Source organism: Maylandia zebra, linkage group LG2, assembly GCF_041146795.1.
Source record: "Maylandia zebra isolate NMK-2024a linkage group LG2, Mzebra_GT3a, whole genome shotgun sequence".
Taxonomy (NCBI): Eukaryota; Metazoa; Chordata; class Actinopteri; order Cichliformes; family Cichlidae; genus Maylandia; species Maylandia zebra.
The window spans coordinates 28794306-28814110 of record NC_135168.1 but is presented as its reverse complement, the minus strand read 5'-3'; positions in this window follow the sequence as shown (position 1 = coordinate 28814110).

Here is a 19805-nt window from a genome sequence, read left to right as displayed (position 1 = left end):
GGCCCCCAGAACACAAGAAACCATGGAAGACCAACAGAGGGGCAGCCGCGCCACTGTTCCAGTAAGAGCTGAGGAGAGTCCCAGATGAGGGCTCACTCAGCAGCCGCGGAGCAGAAGCCAGGGGGAGTTGCAGTGACGCGCCCGTGAGCTCCGCCGGCCGCCAGCTGTGCCTGAGTGACTGAGCCCCAGGCCGAGAGGCCGGGGGCATCCCACCCCCGAAGGGGCCCGAGCGAGCCCCAGGCTCCAGGCCCCGATAAGCGGCCGCCAAGGAGTGAGCCGGTGTGTACCTGGACGCCCACCCCCAGACACAAGGAACCACCAACGCACCGACACCTGAGGGAGTCCGCCACCGGCAGGGGAAGTGGTGGTAGGTGGAGATAGGCCTCCAAACCTTGGAGGGCCTGAGGTGTCAGCTGTGATTTGTACTAGTAACACCAACAAATACTAAGACAAACCTACAGAATATGAAAATAAGTAATGGCAGATAAAAGCTAGAAGTGGTTGTAAAGATAGGGAGGCTACAGAGGATGGGATTTAAAGAGTAGCGTGTATCTGTGAGAGAAGATGAGATGATAGAAGGAGGATGGAAAATGAATGAAAGAGTGTAACGGTGAGCATATTAGTTTTGAATCATTTAACAGCATATATTCTCAGCATGGCTCCCACTTGATTTGACAGACGGTTATGTCAGCGCCACAGATAAGAAGTGCGATGATAACGCCAATGAGAATGATTAGTTGTTGAAGAGGGACATGAACGGAGAATAACAGTGATGGTAGCGTAGCAGAAAATAGAAGTTATGAGATAAAAGAGAGACTGTGAGGAGGAAAAGAGTGACGAGGATCATGGCAGAAAGTAACAGAAAGGGAGAAGAAAAAGACTGAAGAGTGGGACGAGCAAGGTAATCGAAGAGAGAGAGAAACGCCGCTGTGTGCCTCAGCTGAGACGCACACACTGTAAAACTGAACTAAGTCAAAACTAAACTATAAAAAATATATTTGCAGGTTTTTAACAACATCCTTCAGACAATTTTTGATTTGTTTTTCTGTGTACTTCACCAAATACCTCTAAAAACGAGCATTTCCCATATACGTTACAACTTTTCGCTCCTTTAAGCTGTCATTAGGTTCTGTATGTGCCAGTGATTACGTTGATCCAGACTGAACTACAGGGTTCATGATAGTCCAAATTTGACCTTTTACCTTAATACAAAGTGCAGTGTATTTGTTTTTAAAGAAACAAATGTTTTTAAAGTAACCAACAGAACAGAGTCTCCAGGGATTTCTAACAGACATCTCGAAGATTTCTTGACATCTCTTGTTAGGAGCAAAAAGAAAAACTAAATAGAACGAAGACAAAGTGAAACACCTTCTAACAAAAACATGTATGCAATCCTAGAACAAGTATGAACTTGCAGAAGTAAGAAAAGAGTGTTTTTAACCCTTTTTTTTTGCCTGATACTACATTACTCTAGTTAATACTTTGAATTCTCAGAGAACTGTCAATATCTCAAGTAACTGTAGTTTATAGTTTAGCTGCTCATCCGTTTATTACCTGTTGAAGTTCAGGGTCTAGCTGCTGGATGAGGTCTGCATTCACTCAGTCCCTCAGCTTCTTCTGTCTATGAAGGTGATTGTAAAGAGCCAAAGTTGTGTTTGCAGCATTATGTGGTTGTTTCTGTCCTGGGCACAGTTTGCAGTTTACCTTCAGGTAAATCCTTTTATTGTAAAAATGAAAGTAGTTTTTAGACTCTTTCTTCTTTAGGCCATCCACTTTAATTGAGACTGTAAAAGAATACACTTTTGTAAACACATGATTTAAAGGTACATAATAAAAGATAACTCTTGAAATAGAATATCCTTTTGAAACCAAATATATGGGTGAAAAAAGGTTACATTTATCTAGACTTGGCCTCGTGCTTGTGCACCTTAGAAGAAAATGACATTGTGCCCCAGATCTAAACTCTACTTTTAAAATGTAATAACTGTGTAATAACAGTCATGAATCACACCAGAGTGGATACAAGAACACACAGTAGCACAGTGTTCTGATTCAGTGCTGGAACGTCTTTCAAATGTTTGTTGGCCTTGTGATGGAGCTTTCATATAATCAGGTTATGTGCAGTCAGGACAATCCTGAAACTTACTGTGATGTATTAAAGTAACTGGCAATATGTGCAAATGGTTGAGGGAAAACTGCCTACATAAGAATGACATGTAATGTACATTATCATTAGCAATAAAATATGCTGAATATTTATGTTGAATGTGTTCAAGACTAAAACATAATAAATAAAATCTCAGGCACACAAAGAAAAAAATCCTCCTCTAACTGTAGCTGCTGCTCATCCAGCAGCCTGTCCATGCTGCAGAGGCCGGAGCCAGAACTTGAAGCTGTTTCCTCCACAAATGAGTCCTCTCATTCATCTTAAACTCTGCCAGGCCAAATCAGAGTGTAGTGCAGCTTTACACCCACACCTGAACCTGTACAAACACCCACATCCACCTTAACCTGCACACGGAGGCTTCTCTGAAAGAAGATACTTTCAGGATGTTTTTACTTTCTCAATCTTATTTCAAAATGGAAATAACACATAACTCAGGGCTGGATGTAATAACTGCATGATGATGGGAATCACGTGAGCACATGAGGTGATAAAGTAAATGCAAAAAAATGAAAATTAATATTTGATAAGAGACAAATAGAATGCAGAAAATAACTACATAATAACTAAATTTAACTACAAATTTAAAATAAATGGTGTGACAAAATGCAATATCTCACCAATCATATTTCACTTCAAGGTGATTAGTTTGCCTTTACTTTGGTGTAAAGATGCAGTAGACAGAATATGAAAGGAACTGTTGCAGGTAAAGCAAAGATGGCATAGTGCATGTACATTTGTTTGTTGGTGTATAAATAATAATAACCTGAAGACGTTCAGCCTGTGCAGGAGTGATTAGCACAGCAATAAAAGCAAAGTCAAAAATGCTTAGTGCTGTAGTGTGGAGTTCACCAGGTCAGAGCTTCAGGGAAGACGTTTCTCCTGAACCTGCTGGACGAAAGAAAAAAGTCAAATAATTCATCTTGGCCTGCCCAGGCAGCATTTATGCTGATTGTAATCAGAGTATCACTTCCAACAGCATATTTCTATTGTGTGTTTCTTTCAGTGCAGATAACGAAACTCTGAGTTGATGAAAGTTTTGCTTCTTTATAATGAGCAGCATTGCTTTCTGCACTAAGCAATTAAATTAAAATGAAAAAGTAAAAATCAATACAATCAATCAATCAATCAATTAATCAAAGCTTTATTTGTCACAAGCAGGTTGCCCTGCAGTGAAATGGGACCCCCCCCCCCCCCCCGCCCCCGACCTTACACACATAACACAGACATCACATGGGCTTACAAGTCGGAGATCGGTAGCGTTGCCAAAATTTAATCAAACAGATCACTGGTCAAAGAACATTATACCAAATCTTATTTTAAAACACTGAAATGTACATAACAACGGGAAGGTACAAGAGGAAAAAAAAGAGACCTCCACTCATGCTGTGCTTCCATGGTAGGACAGCACGAGAACAGGAAACAAAAAACTCCTCTGCACAAAAAAGCACATGAATGTCCACAGCACAACATTGTGAAGACATGACAAGCCACAGGGTTGGGTAGGGGATGAGGAGTAATCCCAGGCAACACATGTTGCCTGGCTGCAGCAGCCATCCTAGCAACGGCGCCGACTCCAGCGCGGGCCCAGACCCGCCTCGTGTTCCCAGGGGGCAACAAGCATCGAAGGCTTTGGAAAGGGAGGGGGGATGAGTGAGTGCTTATCAGTGTAAGTGTATGTGTGTGCGTGTCCATAGTTCAGCTGAGACAGTGTCCTTCGCCCTATCAGGCTAAGTAAACAGTCCTCCAGCCAATCCAGGTGGCCTTGCATGGGATGGGAAGAATAGTCATCACACAGTCGTTATCAGGGAGTGATTGTTCGGCTCCAGCCTTGGGCCTGCAGCTGGCGCCGTGGTGGTGTCCGCATTACGATGTTGATTTTGTTGATTTTTCATGCGAGCAGCTCAGGAGAATTTCAAGCTGCTCTTTAACACTCTGACGCTGGTCTCTCAATCTCCCGTTGGAGAGCCGCGAGCCTCTCCATGATGGTATCAAACTTCTGTTCCGTGGTGTTGTCATTCTTTTGATTCTGAGACCTCACAACTGCAGTGATCCGTTCCGCGATGTGATCCAACTTTCGCTCAAGGGTCTCATTCTGAGCAGACCTCTCTCTGATGTATCCCCCCATACACTCAATGGTGTTGTTTTGAGCCTTCACAGCAGCTGTAAGCGTCTCCAAGGTGTTAACCATGCAGCATTCGTTGTGAGAGGTCGCGCCTCGTCCCATCGCTTCGATTCCAGCAGGCAGCCTTGGGGGGGTTTGAACAGCCGGTTCCGCTCTCTTATTTCTCCGATAAACCAGGGCCAAGCCAGCTCCGATCAGCAAGAACCCTGTTATCATGGTTCCGAATAGATAGATATCTTCAGCGTCCTCGATCGACAGTCCCGCCAGGCACATGACCCTCCAGTTCTGCCACCCGTCCATCGTGTATCCGGGAGGGAAAGTCCCTCCAGGGCACTCGGGCTCTCCCGAGCCCAGACTTCTCGTTGAGAAAAGGGTGTCAATAGCATTCAAAGACCAGTTGATCAAATCCACAATTCTCTTTTAGGTTTTAGAGAACAACAGTGAGAGACTGTTCCAGGGAAAGTAATGCACAGGAGACAAGACAAGGACACAGAGGCTAAGCAGGGAAGATAAGGGTAAGGAGGAGAGGAGAAAAAGTGCGACCGCCTTCGCTGAGAGCCAAACGAAGGCGGTCGCACTTTTTTTTTCCCGTTAGCAGTTCTCCCGTTAACAGGAGAACTGCTAACGGGAGACTTTATCAGAACACATGGGGAACAGAGGGTGGGCAGGATACAGTGAAACAAGGAATAAATGTGAACTATAGCTTTAACCATAAAGAAAACTAAAGCTAGGAAAACCTCTCGACTCCAGCGTCTCTAAAAACAGTAGCGAGCTCGTCAGTGTCATCACCACCACCTGTCCACTCACCTGCCTGGCACCACCCCTTGAGCTCAGTGCGGCATCCCTCCCCTGCAGCTGAGCCCCGCCACATAACCCTGACTGAAGCTGCGGCTACATCCAGCCGAACCTACTTCTTCTCCCCCAAGCGGGAGAAAAAACTGCGCCCCCGGCCTGTGGATCTCCTGAAATTTACAGGGCTGTAAAGCCAGATACCACCGGGTGATCCGGGTGTTTGCATCTTTCATGCAGTGGAGCCATTGCAGCGGGGTGTGGTCTGAGCAGCTGAGCCATGGACCACACCTCCGACTGCTTATATAAAGGACGGAAAAGTCAAAACTCAACAAACCCAGGAAAAGCAAGGCCTCAACCTTTTTTATATCGCTGATTATATTCATACTGTATGCAGTCTGTAAAAACTTCCCTATTCTGGGATTCTGTATAGAAATGTTTAGATTAGATGTGTGGAAATGTCCCTAAATATTGATTAAAAAACATGAAACAAACTAAAATAATAAAGCAGAGTGGATGATCTGAGTCTACAAAACAGGACCTACATTGGAGTTCTGTCCCTCTTAGTTTATATGGCACTTTGATGATGGATATTCCAAACAAATGTTTAATTAAATTAGTACAAACCCTCTGAGATCCAGTAAGCTTTTGCTTTCTTGAGGCTTTGAGCCACAAGGATGTTTGTGTTTAATAATCCAGCCTTTCTCACAAGATGTTACATTTGACTAAAATAGAACCTGGTGCCAAGTGTTACTTCCTGTGCCTTGATTGCCATGTAGTTGATGGACCCCGCTCTGTGCCGTCACATCCCAGAGTTATAATGTCCTCAGTAATAAAATAGAGCAGCAGGGAAGGTTAAAGTTAAGACTTTAAACTGAACAGGGAAATTAAGGTGGTTCCCTGATGACATGGTTTTATTTCAGATTTTCATTACCTCAACAAGGCACGCCCTGAGGTCAAATACATTTCAGCAGCTCATATTTGCCACATGTGCAGTCAGTGTCACCTGTGATATCAGTATCCTGCAATATGTTACACCAGGCTTCCATATGTGCCATGTTTTAAAAAAAAGTTCAAGACTATTTTCTTTTATCTTGAGTCATTTTCTCTGAGTCAGGGTTTAGCCTGAAGGGCTAACAAACACTTAAGGTTTCCATGCTCCGGCTGTCAGATTTCAAACAGTCCTGCTCAGATGAGCTCATTAAGACTGCGACATTTCTGTTTTATTCTTTATAGGGTGTCACATTTCAGGCAACTGAGCCGAATTTTCTCCAGGGAAGGCGACTTACAGATACAATTGGAGTTTATCAAAATTTGCTCCCTGAGGGGTTTTTTTGAAAAAGTTCCCTTTGTGCAGGTGGACATATCAAATTCAATAATGCTCAGCAAAAGTGTGCAATAATCATCTGACTGTGCTTGTGTCTCTCTGCAATGTGTTGCTCTCAGAAAAAGAGAAAAAAAGGCAGAAAGTGTCGAAACTGCTAACTCTGAGATTGTGCCTCAGCTATTCTGACATTGAGTGGAGTCATTTAATTTCCATATCAAAGGGACTTCAGGAAAATCAGAAAAACCTGCAAAAGCCGAGAGGCAGTGCTCTATTGCTCGCAACCAAGCATCTGAAGAAAGAGAGGGGGGTGGGGGTGGCGAGAGAGTGGCAAAGCGTGATTAGAGAAGCTGGCAAAGCAACGAGGGGGGAGACAGACAGACGAGCAGGAAAATGAAGCGTTTTCTGTCTCATATCTAAAACGTGTCTCATCCTCACAAAAGTTGGTTTCTCTGGTAAAAAGGGCTTTTTTGTGGTGGGGGGGGGCCCGTCGGGTGAATTAACCACAGGGAAGTGGGGTCTCCAGAAGGCACGGGGGGGTAACAGGAATTCTTGCTCATTTTGGTGAATAACAGGGGAATATTGTCCATGTCACTTCCCTGTGGTCCTGACTGCTCTGTGAAGAAAAGTGGGCTAATCCCAACGCTGTTGCCAAATCAACCACCTCAGAGGTTTTGACCTTAAACACTCTGGTATTATAACTGCAGCACATTAGTGCATTCACAGATATGCATGGTGGTGTTTTATTTTTTTAGCCTCTGTCACTAAATCCATCGCGGCATTATAAATGATTCAAAAGCTAAACAGGCTGTCCTTGTGTAGCTGCAGGGAATGAGCCTTCAATGTATCATTTTAGATGTTCAATCAATAATCCTTTAATGTTGACCTTGTGTCAAAATGTAATAACTGGATAGTTTCCAGATAAATTCATGAAAGAACGTGTTTTTAAAGAGTGGTGTTTATATGGGCGGTTAATACAAACCTCACAGAGCAGAACACTCGTTTGTTCACACTGTGCCAGTTCACACTGTGCCAGTTCACACTCCTGTTACAGTCACTCATTTTGGAGCAAGTTTAAATTCATAAATGAATTTATGACTGAATTCATTTCATTAAGTGCTTTTAAATCTAAACTACGAATCCTTGAGGCCATAACATGCAACTGTTTCAATTAGACTAATTGTAATTTTAACCGATTTTTTATATTTATGTTAATTTTATTGAATTTTACTGAATTTAATTTAATTTGATTTTATTTTTTTTGCATGTGTGTTGTTGCTGCCTGTGTTTAACCGAGTAATTTCTGTAACTGTGAGACACTTGCTGCTGCCTGTCTTGACGAGGTCCCCCTTGGAAAAGAGGTTTTTAATCTCAGTGGGATCTTCCTGGTTAAATAAAGGTTAAAAAAAAAGATGATTTTTGAAGATTTCCTGCTTTATTGAATTGTACTTTAATGTAATGTTCAAACTCACTGCACAGAATCAGCCATTCACCAACAGCTATGTGCAAACACCTAGAGGTGTTCTGGTGTTTTGCAGCCAGACTTTCATTGTGAAAACAATCTAAACCCTAATCCTTAAAATATCTGAACCAAATGCAAAAAGAAACTTACATACTAGTTTTGCCTGTTTATAGCATCAACCACATGTTGATGTTTTGCAATCATTTTTAACTGGCCTCAACACCATATTCACAAGTCCTGTAGAAGTCCTGCAGTTTCCAGTCTTGCAGTGTACGAGTGTCATTCTTACACATGAAGGCTTTTGGGGGAAGATTTGACTCTCCTTGTAAACTTGTATAAATACTAGAACTGATCCAGAAAGACTGTGAAAATATCCAAATGCATTCCTGTCATTGTCTGTTTCCTTTTATTGTCTAAATAAGAAGAGATTTTAAAGTGCAGAGGTCAGTCCAGCTCACACTCCAGTACAGAGTCTGGTGGGTCCGACTGTCACATTGCTGTGACTTTACTACATGATGCAAAGTGGGTTCATCTGTGCACTGTAAAGAGTCACATGACACTTTGACTCGAGTTTAGCAGACGGGGGAAATCTCGGTGTTGGTCCAACTTTCAGAGAGATTTTGGAGTAAAGGTTGCCCAACAGCGACAATGAGATCGATTTTACTCGTAATAATTAAAGTCGTGGATGTGTCACTTTGATATCAGAAGCTGGGCTGTATGAAGTAGCTGCTTCACTCGTCCCTGTTGTCAAATCTCCATGTTAAAGAAAGGCGATGTCAGCACTTGAGAAACAGCTGATCGTATTCACAGACGCATTAATGTTCATGCTCCATTGGAGAGACTCTGGGGGGTATTCCTGCTGCCACATTTAGCTGGGTTTACCCCCGTGTGATGGCTAATTCTACAAGAGTAACTGACAGTCCAGTGTGTGACTTGTAAAACGTAAACATATGTGTCAGTGCTGTCAGAAGGAGCCATGATGAACACTTTTGACATTCACACGTTTTAAGTAAGATAGTCAATTATCTTCCCAAGTGCAGGCCAAGGAATGTGCCGAGGCTTAAACACACAGTAATTGTGTAAAGTACTAAAATGTAGTACTACAAATCACCACAGGCAATGTTCTCCCAGTGACACTTACTGAAAAGGTCATGTGAAATGTCACTGTAGGGGCAGCTGCAGCTTGAGGCCATAGTCTCACATTGGAAGCATTTTCAAAAAGATCTTTTTTCTTTTTTTGAGTGTTTTCATTGCCTGTGTGCATCCCCTCTAAAAGATACCTCCATAGTCTTTGTGTGAGCTTGTATGTGAGGAGAAGGATTTAAAATTAGATTCTGGATTTAACAGGAAGCTAATGAAGAGGAGCCAAACTAGGAGCAATACGATTGTCTAGACTCTATCAGCACGCTAGCATTTTGGATCAACTGAAAGCTTTCCAGGGAGCTTTTAAAAGAACCCAATAATAATGATGTAAAGTATGAACTAATTTTTCAGCTTCACTCTGAAAAAGGATGTTTCTAATTTTAGACATATTGTACATATTGCAATAAATCAGTCTTATATATTTGCTTAATGAAGGACATATTATGGTCAAAAACAGTGTTACTGGAGACCAGGGTATACACTCTGTTGCCAATACTTTTATGGCCGAGTACGATGATCTCAGTTTTATCTAAATTTAGAAGCAGGAAATTACAGGTCATCTGCATTTTTGGTCTTTAAAATATTCCTGCAGTTTAACTAACTAGTCTGTGTCATCTGGCCTATTGGATAGATAAAGTTGGATATCATCTGCATAGCAATCAAAAGTACAATAATAATAATGTATACTTTATTAATCCCATAGGAAACTGCTTAGTCCTCTGCATTAACCCATTCACTCAGTGAAGCAGTGTGTAGAAACAGTACCTCAACCACTGACTGTCCAATCACTGACTGTCCAATCATGGGGCGAACACTCTACCTGCTGAGCTACCCCTCCTCTAAAAGATTCAAACGCACACCACCCACTCCAAGAACAGCTGCTTACCTCAGTGTGTGCTAGTATGTTATGCCTTCTGATGATACTGCCTAAGGGAAGCATGTATAATGTAAACAGAACCACCCTGTGGAACTCCATAATTCACCTTAGTGTGCTGACATTTTTGAGTATTTGTGAGTGCACGAAGAAATGACAAGATCACAACTACAGCTCAGCCACGTTCTCTCCTGTAAAATCTGAAGTCTGGAAGAATATACTGATCAGTCAAGTGAAGGACCTTTTTTATTCTTTCTTTTGGTTGTGGCTTCAGAAATGTAGTGACACCTGCACCGAATGAAACAGGACGTATAATCACCAGCTACTAAATGAATCAGTAATTAGTAATAACACTGTTGATCATGTTTTCATTCAGGTCAGGTTCTCACCTGATTCTCATCATACCTGTACGGTAAAGATGTGTTATTAGTTGCTTTAGAGCTGCACAAACAAAAAATCAGTCTGGGGTTCCTCAAGGGTCAGTTCTTGGTACATTACTCTTTAACCTTTACGTGCTCCTACTTAGTGCCATCATAAAGAATCATAATATAACCATGTAATCGTTCATATGCAAACACAAAGCTTGGTCCAAAAAGTTAAGGACAGAAAATCTGCTCAAATTTATCATCCCTGTCTCTGAAATGCAGTGTCAGAAACCGTGACAGTTTTGATAATCACATTAAAAAGGTCAATAGCACTGATTTGTATCACTTCAATGGTCAATGGTAACTTTATTGTGCCCAATGGGACATTGATTTGCAGAATGTCCATAGAGACATATGAAAAAAACACACAAACAAACACAAGACATACACACATAAAATAAAAAATAAGCCCTGAGAAAACAATCTAAATTTTATCATCAACAAAAGTGCAGTGTGCAATGGCAACAACACTTATGGTTTAGTGTTATTAACCATGATAATAGCAGTAGGTGTTCTTTGTCTTCACTGCAGGCACTTTATAACGACAACCTGATGGAAGCAGTTGAAAATCATTAAAGAGAGGATGAACTGAACAAAACAGGACAGAGTTCGCCTTCCTCAGCACCTGCCTGTTATAAAAGTCCACGAGCTGGACCTGAGATCTCCCTGAAATCTGACCAGCCACTATAACCAGGTTACTAAGTCTGGTCTTATTATTCAGGGACATATTACCACACCAGGCAATGATACAGAAGGTTAAAACAGATTCAATAAAACTTTTGTAAAAAAGAGTCATTTCAGTTGAAAAATTAAAACCTCTCAACCTCCTTAAACAGTCTTTGTTGAACCTTTTTCACTGTAGCAGCACGATGAGACTCAAAGGACAGAGTCTTATCAAGAACAACCCCCAAATACTTGATCTTATGTAATACTTATGTAAATATATGAAGCTCAGATTGCCTTTTTTTATTTTCTTGTTTGCTTGTTCATTTTTCTTCTTCCAGGGATTGGCGCTGTATTCCATACTGTGTGTCCCTCTGTGGTGCTGCTAAGTTACTAACACTTTGCGACATGACTGCTGCTTGTAGCTCCCCAGAGAAAGTGATTTTGTAAATATATGATGCACCGCTTGGAAACAGAGTGCACGGTCAGCATTATTCCCAGAATAAAATCAAGATCTAAATAATGCATTTACTTTAATAAAAAAAAGAGCAAAAAATTGAATTCACAATAATAAAAACTGGGCAAATCCATCAACAGAGACCTGCAACTTGACTTCAAAGATGCAAGATATCAATACTATCACACTGTGTCAGTATTAAAGTGCAGAGAAATATTGCTTTAATGGAAAACAAATGAAGCAGCGCCGGGCAGGTACTTTTGATTGGGTCGGATAAACTTCTCTGGATTGTCTGGGGAGTGTTGCAACAGCTGGCTGATGAAAACAAGGCTAATCTTATCAAGAAGTCGGTCGAACATTGGTTTCATTAAACTCTGGAAGGCTGAATCAGAGAAAAATATACTTTGTGTTGATTAACCTGTGCAATAAGCCTGTGATCAGCTGGTATCAAATCAATGCGGTTCTCAGTGTTTCGTGCAGAATCGTACTGCCACAGAGACTTTAAAGTGCAGATGTGGACAAGAGTCAGTAAAAGCAATCCTGTTCATTGCTGTTGTTTTCATCCACAACATCTTTTTAAATTTAGCTGGCGAATCTTGTCCTGACATTGTGTTTAGAGCCCGAGGCTTTCAACTAAACACAGAGCAAATGTATCAGCAAAGCCCAAACCGTGGCATTTCCCAGTACGCTAATGAGAAACAGGTTATTTCTACACAATATAGTGCGTGTATAACGAGACACTGTGGCAGACTTGCTGGTGGAAAAATGATTACATTGCACAATGAGAGTTTCTTATTACGCATAGCCCCTGGTGAAACAACTCATATTTTCTGTGAAACCTATGCAGTAGAAAGGCTTTCACAGAATGTGTCAGGATCTTCATGGAAATGCTTTCCCTTGGTTACAAACATGAATGACCTTTGGAGTTCTCTTTGTGGAAAGCATGGAATCAAATCATGTCCAATTTGACAGGGGGAATGGGTTTGCCTTGTTCCCGCTCGTCGGTTTTATTACTTCAAACTTTTCTGCCATCTGCGATCGTGCATCTTGCCGGGTCTGCCTGTGCTTGGATCTTGTTCTCAGTTGATTAAAATGGCGAGTGCTGGAGATCAGAGCTGGATTTTTCTTTCCAACTTGGCTGAAAGTAGTTGGATTTTTAAAGTTCAGCCTCAGACATGCAGACACTTACAACCCACACACTGTCTGTCTCTCATCAAGATGGTGTGAAGATGTTCAAACAGTGGAGCATATTACAGGAAAGAGCCCTGTCTTGGAATTAAGGGAAGAGCTGTTTCCAGTGTAACCAGTCAAACACATATCTATCAGTCAGGGAGCAACATGTCTGTTAGGTTGTTGTAGGTCAAACTTGACCTCTTTTCAAGTTTGAATATCAGCTTAAAAGGGGACCTGTTACGCTCATTTCATGCTCCTGATGTCTATTTTCAGACTCGACTGGAGGAGCTTTGCATGACTCACCATTTAAAATAATCCTTATTTATCTCAAACCGGAATTGGTTCAAGATGAAACTGGAGCTGAAGCAACAGAATCTGAGATCCAGAACTCACAATCGTCTTATGAGGTGATGAACTACATGATACACAAAGCTCTACAATCAATTTATTATTTCTTTTAAAACAATGAGTCTGAGATAGTTTAGGGTTAAATATACTACTTTGATATCTTTTATTTAGATTGCGACAACTTTGAATTCAGTATATATATATTTTTTTATATAGCGCTAATCACAACTCAAGACACTCACAATATAAAGAGAAAACCCAAACGACCAGATAATGGGCAAGAATGTGACGACAGTAGGAAGAAAAAACTCCCTTTTAACAGGAAGAAACTTCTGGCAGAACCAGGCTCATTTTGACAGTAAGTCAGCTGGAGACATAAAGACCTGAGTCTAAAGTGCCACATTAAGCTTCCTCAGTTGTAGAAAACCTTTTCTCTTTTTTCTTTTTTCTTTTTTTTTCTTTTTTTTTTTTTGGCCTGTCCCGTTTGGCCCTTTTGCCCTCAGAATTGTTGTCTAAAGGCAAACAAAGATGCCCAACGGATTTACTTTACCAAACTGACCATCCCAGCCTTGCCATAATGGTCCATTTGATTCACCTTTTATTGTTTATTTTATTTTCACTTACTGAATACGGGACAGACTTGACTGGGGGAAAGAAGGGGAGAAAGAAAGAGGGAAAGAGAAACAGCTGAGAAGAGGGACGGGGGAGAAGGGCAAAAGACAAAAACCAACAGAACGGGCAGAGAAAAAAAAAATGCATATATCAATCACCTGGGTCACCTGCTGAGAAAGAAAAAAGAAAGCAAGCAGAAGAGAACAAGAGTAATAGAATAAACAACATCACAATGATATATGGGAATATGACAGTAAATACTAAATGTTAAACATTATTGTGCAGCACATAAGATCAACAGAACACAGTGTGCTTTGAGGTAGGAGCCAAAAAGGGTGTAGTTTGTGGGTGTGATCACCCGTGTGTACACCTGTGAGCATGGACGCGCTTGTTTTTTGTTTTTTAAAAGGTTCCTTCATGTAATAATCTGCTAGAGGGTGTGGGGGGGCCACAGCCCCGTCCTCCAGGGCATGAAGCAGGTGTGGAGGAGATCAAAACTCCAGACATCCAGAGGCCCCCAGAACACAAGAGACCAAGGAAGACCAACAGAGGGGCAGCTGCGCCACTGTCCCGGAAAGAGCTGAGGAGAGTCCCAGATGAGGGCTCACTCAGCAGCCGCGGAGCAGAAGCCAGGGGGAGTTGCAGTGACGCGCCCGTGAGCTCCGCCGGCAGCCAGCTGCGCCTGAGTGACCGAGCCCCAGGCCGAGAGGCCGGGGGCACCCCACCTCCGAAGTGGCCCGAGCGAGCCCCAGGCTCCAGGCCCCGATAAGCGGCCGCCAAGGAGTGAGCCGGTGTGTACCTGGACGCCCACCCCCGGACACAAAGAACCACCAACGCACCGATGTCTGAGGGAGTCCGCCACTGGCAGGGGAAGTGGTGGTAGGGGGAGATAGGCCTCCATACCTTGGAGGGCCTGAGATGTCCCCAGAGAGGTGGCGCCTGACACCCAACCTGACATATAGACACAGACATACAGGCACACACAGATACAAACATCCATTCCCACCCTCATGCTCTCATATGCACTTACTCCACACTCAACCAACGTGGAGACAGACATAAAGAGACGTTGTACACACGATCACACTCCCCAAGCGTACTCTACAAACCGGGTCTAGGTGCCCCCGCCCCTGGAGGGGGGAACTGCACCCAGACCCAGGTGGTGTTTCCCTTTTCCCTGCAGTGGGGGGAGGTAGACCGCCCCGACTCCACAGCAGCAGGAAGGCTCCACACTCCAGACCGCAGTCGGACGGCCAATTCCTCCTCCTAGCCCCCCTGCTCCAGCAGGTCGCAGAGAATGGGGGTGAGAGAAGACTCCAAACCTCCCTCCAGCCGCTCATTGTAGTGTTGATGCATGTGTGTTTTAAGGTGCATTTAAAACCCAGGAGGGCTTGGAGCTACCTGCCAGAGAGCAGCAGGTAAGCGCATGGTCCCTCCTGCTAGCCCTCAATGTCTATGTGTATTTAAAATTGAGAGGTGGGCAACGATGCCAGGGGTGGGGTGTACACCCTGATGGTACTTTGGACTCCGTGTATCGTGCCCACCCCCAAGATCCTATATGTATGTGTAATGAGAGTGTGAGTAATGTGAATGTCTAAGTTGTGGGATAAAATTGAGGCAGAGGCAGCCAGAAGGGGACAGGGGGGGGGGGGAGTAGCCTCCTCTGCACCCTGGTGACATACCCCTACTCCAAGGCCCTGCATGTGTGGGTGGTTGTGGTGGAGCGGGAAGAGGGAGGCAGCTGGAGATGGGGAGGGAAGGAAGGGAGGGGCAAGTGACCCCTCCCTGGGGCCAGCTCCCCCGCTGACCCCAGTAGGCACCCCCACACTCCGGGACCCGCCAGGGAAAGGGGGCCCAGGCCCATCCAGACCGGGGCCCAGTGCAGCAGCGCCGCCCGGCCCCACAGAGCCCGGGACAGTCCACCCAACCCCACCACAGAGAAAACTGCACCCACCCCACCATCCACTCATCTTCCAGACTACATAAGACAATAAACACCCAGGCTGAGATCTTCCTCCACCTCTCCTGTATCTCCCCCTCCTGCAGAGGGAGCTCCTGAGGAGAGGAAAGCTCCTGCAAGATGTGACAATCTCCCCCACCAGTTGAAGAGCCCCCCAGGTGGCTCGATGCACCGGCGGCACCCTGCTCCAGGGCCGGGCCCCCATGCACCCACCCGCCCACAACCCCGGCAACACACCAACCAGGACCCAAGCCCCCGAGGCCCGGTCCGGGTCCCAGCCCAGAGACGGAGCGCCCCCAGAACCTCACGCCCATCCCGGACCCACCCAGGGGCAGCCAGGCTACCAGGTCAGTAACCCACGTCCGTCAGCACAGACCCTCCCCTAGCCCCGCTGCACGCAGCCGCGAGGAAACAGTCACCTGAGAGCCAACAGAGCCCCTAACCGGACATGACCGCTACCCCGGGTTGAGCCCCCCAAGGAAGATGCCTCCGGGGAACCCCCCGACGCCCTAAGCCTGTCCCTACCCCCACACCAATCACAACAGTGAAGGCGGGACCAAACTATGACCCCCCACCCCCACTAGGTGATGGAGCTGATCAAAGGAGCCCAGAGCAATTGATCTGATGTGGTGGCAGAGGCTGTATCAAGACTAATGTAATCTAATAGATAATTTCTATATTGGTTAGAATTAAGATTATTTTTATTTTTCCAGTTCATGAGGACTGTTTTCTTGGCTATGCATAGGGCAGTGAAAACCATATGGGCTATATTCTTTTCTGAAGTGACATTATCTAAGCTGCCCAACAAACACACTAAGGGGGAAGTTGGAATGTTACATTTCAGACACTTCGATAAGTCTTCACATATCTCGCGCCAAAACTTCTGAACTGGTGGACCGAACCAAAGAGCATGGATATAATTGTCCGGTGAATTGGTTTGGCAGTGTGAGCAGTTGTTGGTAGACGTAAAGCCCATCTTGAACATCCGATGACCTGTATAGTGCACTCTATGTAATATTTTGTATTGAATTAATTGAAGACTGGGATTTCTAATTAGATGAAAGGTTTTTAAGCAAATCTGAGACCAGAAGTTTAGGTCTAAGTTAACTGATAAATCCGCTTCCCATTTTGCAATAGGAAGTGATATTGATTCATCTGTTTTAGAAAGCATTCTGTATATTTTGGATAGTAATTTGGGGGGTTTAAGAGTAAGAAATTGAACCACACTTGGTGGTGTTTGTAGTTCAACTTGACCCGGTTTAAATTTCTTTTTTACTATGGATTTAATTTGTTGATATTCTAAAAATCTTTTCTTGTTGATCCCATATTGTGTAACTAGTCCATCAAATGAAATAAATTCTGTTCCTTCTAGTATATGTTCTAAATATTTGATTCCTTTATCACTCCAATCTGAAAAGTTTATCATATTATTGTTTTGTAATATGTCAGGGTTGTTCCAGATAGGTGTACGTTTGCATGGGATTAATGAAGACGCTGTCAATTTTAGAAACTCCCACCATGCTGTCAGAGAAGAGCTGATGTTGATGCTTTTAAAGCATTCATGTCGTTGGATGTTTGAGCTGATAAATGGTAGGTCTGAGATCTCTAGATTATTGCAGAGTGCTTGTTCTACATCTAGCCAAGGTTCATCTAAGAGGGTGTGTTTTAGCCATCCTGAGATAAACTGAAGCCTGTTGGCTAAGAAGTAGTGCTGAAAGTTAGGCAGTTCTAGTCCTCCTTTATCCTTGGTCTTTTGTAGTGTTTTTAAGCTTATACGTGGGGGTTTATTTTTCCAAAGGAATTTGGACATACATGAATCTAGAGATCTGAACCAATCTTGTGGCGGTTTAGTTGGGATCATTGAGAATAAATAATTTATTTTTGGTAAGACCATCATTTTTATAGCGGCAACCCTTCCCATGAGTGATATGGGTTGACATTTCCATCTAGCCAGATCATCTTCTACCTTCTTTAAAAGTGGGATATGGTTTAATTTAGTTAGATCTGCAAGCTTGGGAGAAACATTAATACCTAAATATTTTATATTTCCCGATTGCAGTGGTGTAGAAGAGGAATTATGGAGGGAGCAATTAATCGGTAGAACTGTAGATTTTGACCAGTTAATTGAGTAATCTGTAGAAAACCTTTTCAACTTTTATGCAAAGCTTCTTCAGATGTTTCGCGATATCCTGGCATGTTGTGGAAAGGGTTATCAATTAATTCAAAAAGAGCTGGAACTATAAATCAAAGGCGGGAGAAAACAGCCTTGGGCCAGGTGTTACAATAAAGTCTAAATTGTTTTTCGGGGTAAGGTTGGAGCTGTAGTTTCACTTCCCAATTGAAAAAGCTTCAGGGTATTCCACAAAAGGCAGTCGATATCAGTGTTTTCTCAAACCTGGAGACATTTTGAAAGCTTTTCTCTCTCTTTTTTATGACAAACAGTCTCTTGCTCTCATGTCTACCTCTTCTTACACCCGTCACCTCTTCCTCTCCTGTGATTGCCTTAAAAATAGTGTCGAGATATTGAGTCAAATCAAAGACGAAATGGATTTACTTATCTTCATTCTCAGCCTCTCTCTTCTGTCCTCATCACTCACTTTTTTTTCCTTTGTATCTTTGCTCTGTAATTCACTCTTTCATTATTTTTTTCTCACATTCACAAGTACTCTCGTTTTCTCTTTCTCCCACTTTCTTCGAGTTTTTTCTTCTTTAAATCTCTTCTTTTTCTTAGCGCGTGCTCTCTGCTCTCCCCCTTTCTTCCCCTTCCCTGTGGATCTAGTTTAAACCAGGCTATACAAAAAGAAGAGAGCATGTCTTTAAACAGACTACCTCTTCTTTTGAAAAGAAGTGGTAGTCTTCTGAAAAAAGAGCGTTTTCTCTTTGTTACAGATGAGCATGACTCTTCCACTGATATTATTCTGCTTCCCAGTCCCTCCTAAGCTGTCTTCTTTGGGAAGATGAAAAGACAAAGTAAAGTGGAGCAAAAGATATCCGGCTGAGCTACACTTAAAAGGACCTATTTGTTGAAAATCCTGTGATCAAATTATTGAAGTGCATACATCTTCCTGTGGATTTAGAGAACCTCGTCTCTGTTTAGTTGTTGCAGATAATTTAAAAAGTATCCCACTGAATATAAACATTAAACATAATTAAAGTTATGAGAAACTTGCTGTTAAAACACATGTTCACCTCTTCTTTAGGACTTTGTAGTCTCGAATTATTAGGGACTGTTTGTTTGATGGATACTAATAATAAGTCGCAGAAAGTCTTCCTCCATTTTTCTTTTAAATTGTTAACTTTTCATCTACGACCCGTCTAGGGCCAGGCAATAACATGAGTGAGACACTCGCTTCCCCCCCAAGACCCAAGCAGCCACAGGAAACAAATCCGTTCGTTATAATGTGATTTATTTACAATGTGGAAGAAAGGAAGAACAAAACGGGATTGTCAACACTTCAGGGTGAGCCAAGGCCAAAACAATAAACAAAACAAATCTACACAAATCCCGCACCCCTGACCTTACCAAAACAAAGTCAAAAATAAAGACAGAGTCTGACCTCCTCAACCAATTCAAAACAGGAGAAAACGGGTGATCAAAAGAAACGGCAGCTCACCCCTACCCACTCCACTTCCACAACTTTTAAGCCGCACTGCAGCCAGCGGCTGCCACAGGAACACTGCTGGGTCATGAGGAGAAACACGAGGACCTCTCCCACTGTAGCGCTCCAGTCTCCTTTTAATGGGCGGGTCCTCCAGCTGGAACCAGTCACGTCGGGGCGGTGTATCCACGCACCAATCGGAGCAGGGCCCTGGCACAGCTGAATTAACATAAAAAGATATATCACCAGCACAAGACAAACACATGAACATGCAATTTCGTAACAATATTAAAAAGTCTACATTTGTTGTGGTGTGTAAGGGTGGGTGGGGACTGACGTCAATCACAGGAACTTATCATTTTCACACTGTCTTTTGTGTGATTTGTTCTCTGTTTTGAAATGTTTTACTATTTAAACTCCCCCTGACACATGTCCCTCACTGCCTGAAATTAGCAACAATAGCCTCAGACCCCAAGTCCACCACCATCAGTGGCCTCAGTGACTACAGACCCATCACACTGGCACCAAGGGTTGCAAAGTGCTGTGAGAAGCTGGTTCTAAAGCACATAAAGGACTGCGTCCCACCCAGCTTCGACCCCCACCAGTTTGCCTATCCACAGAGGATGCAGTTTCCACCACCCTCCACTCTGCTCTGCATCACCTGGAGAATCCTGGGACTTCAGTAAG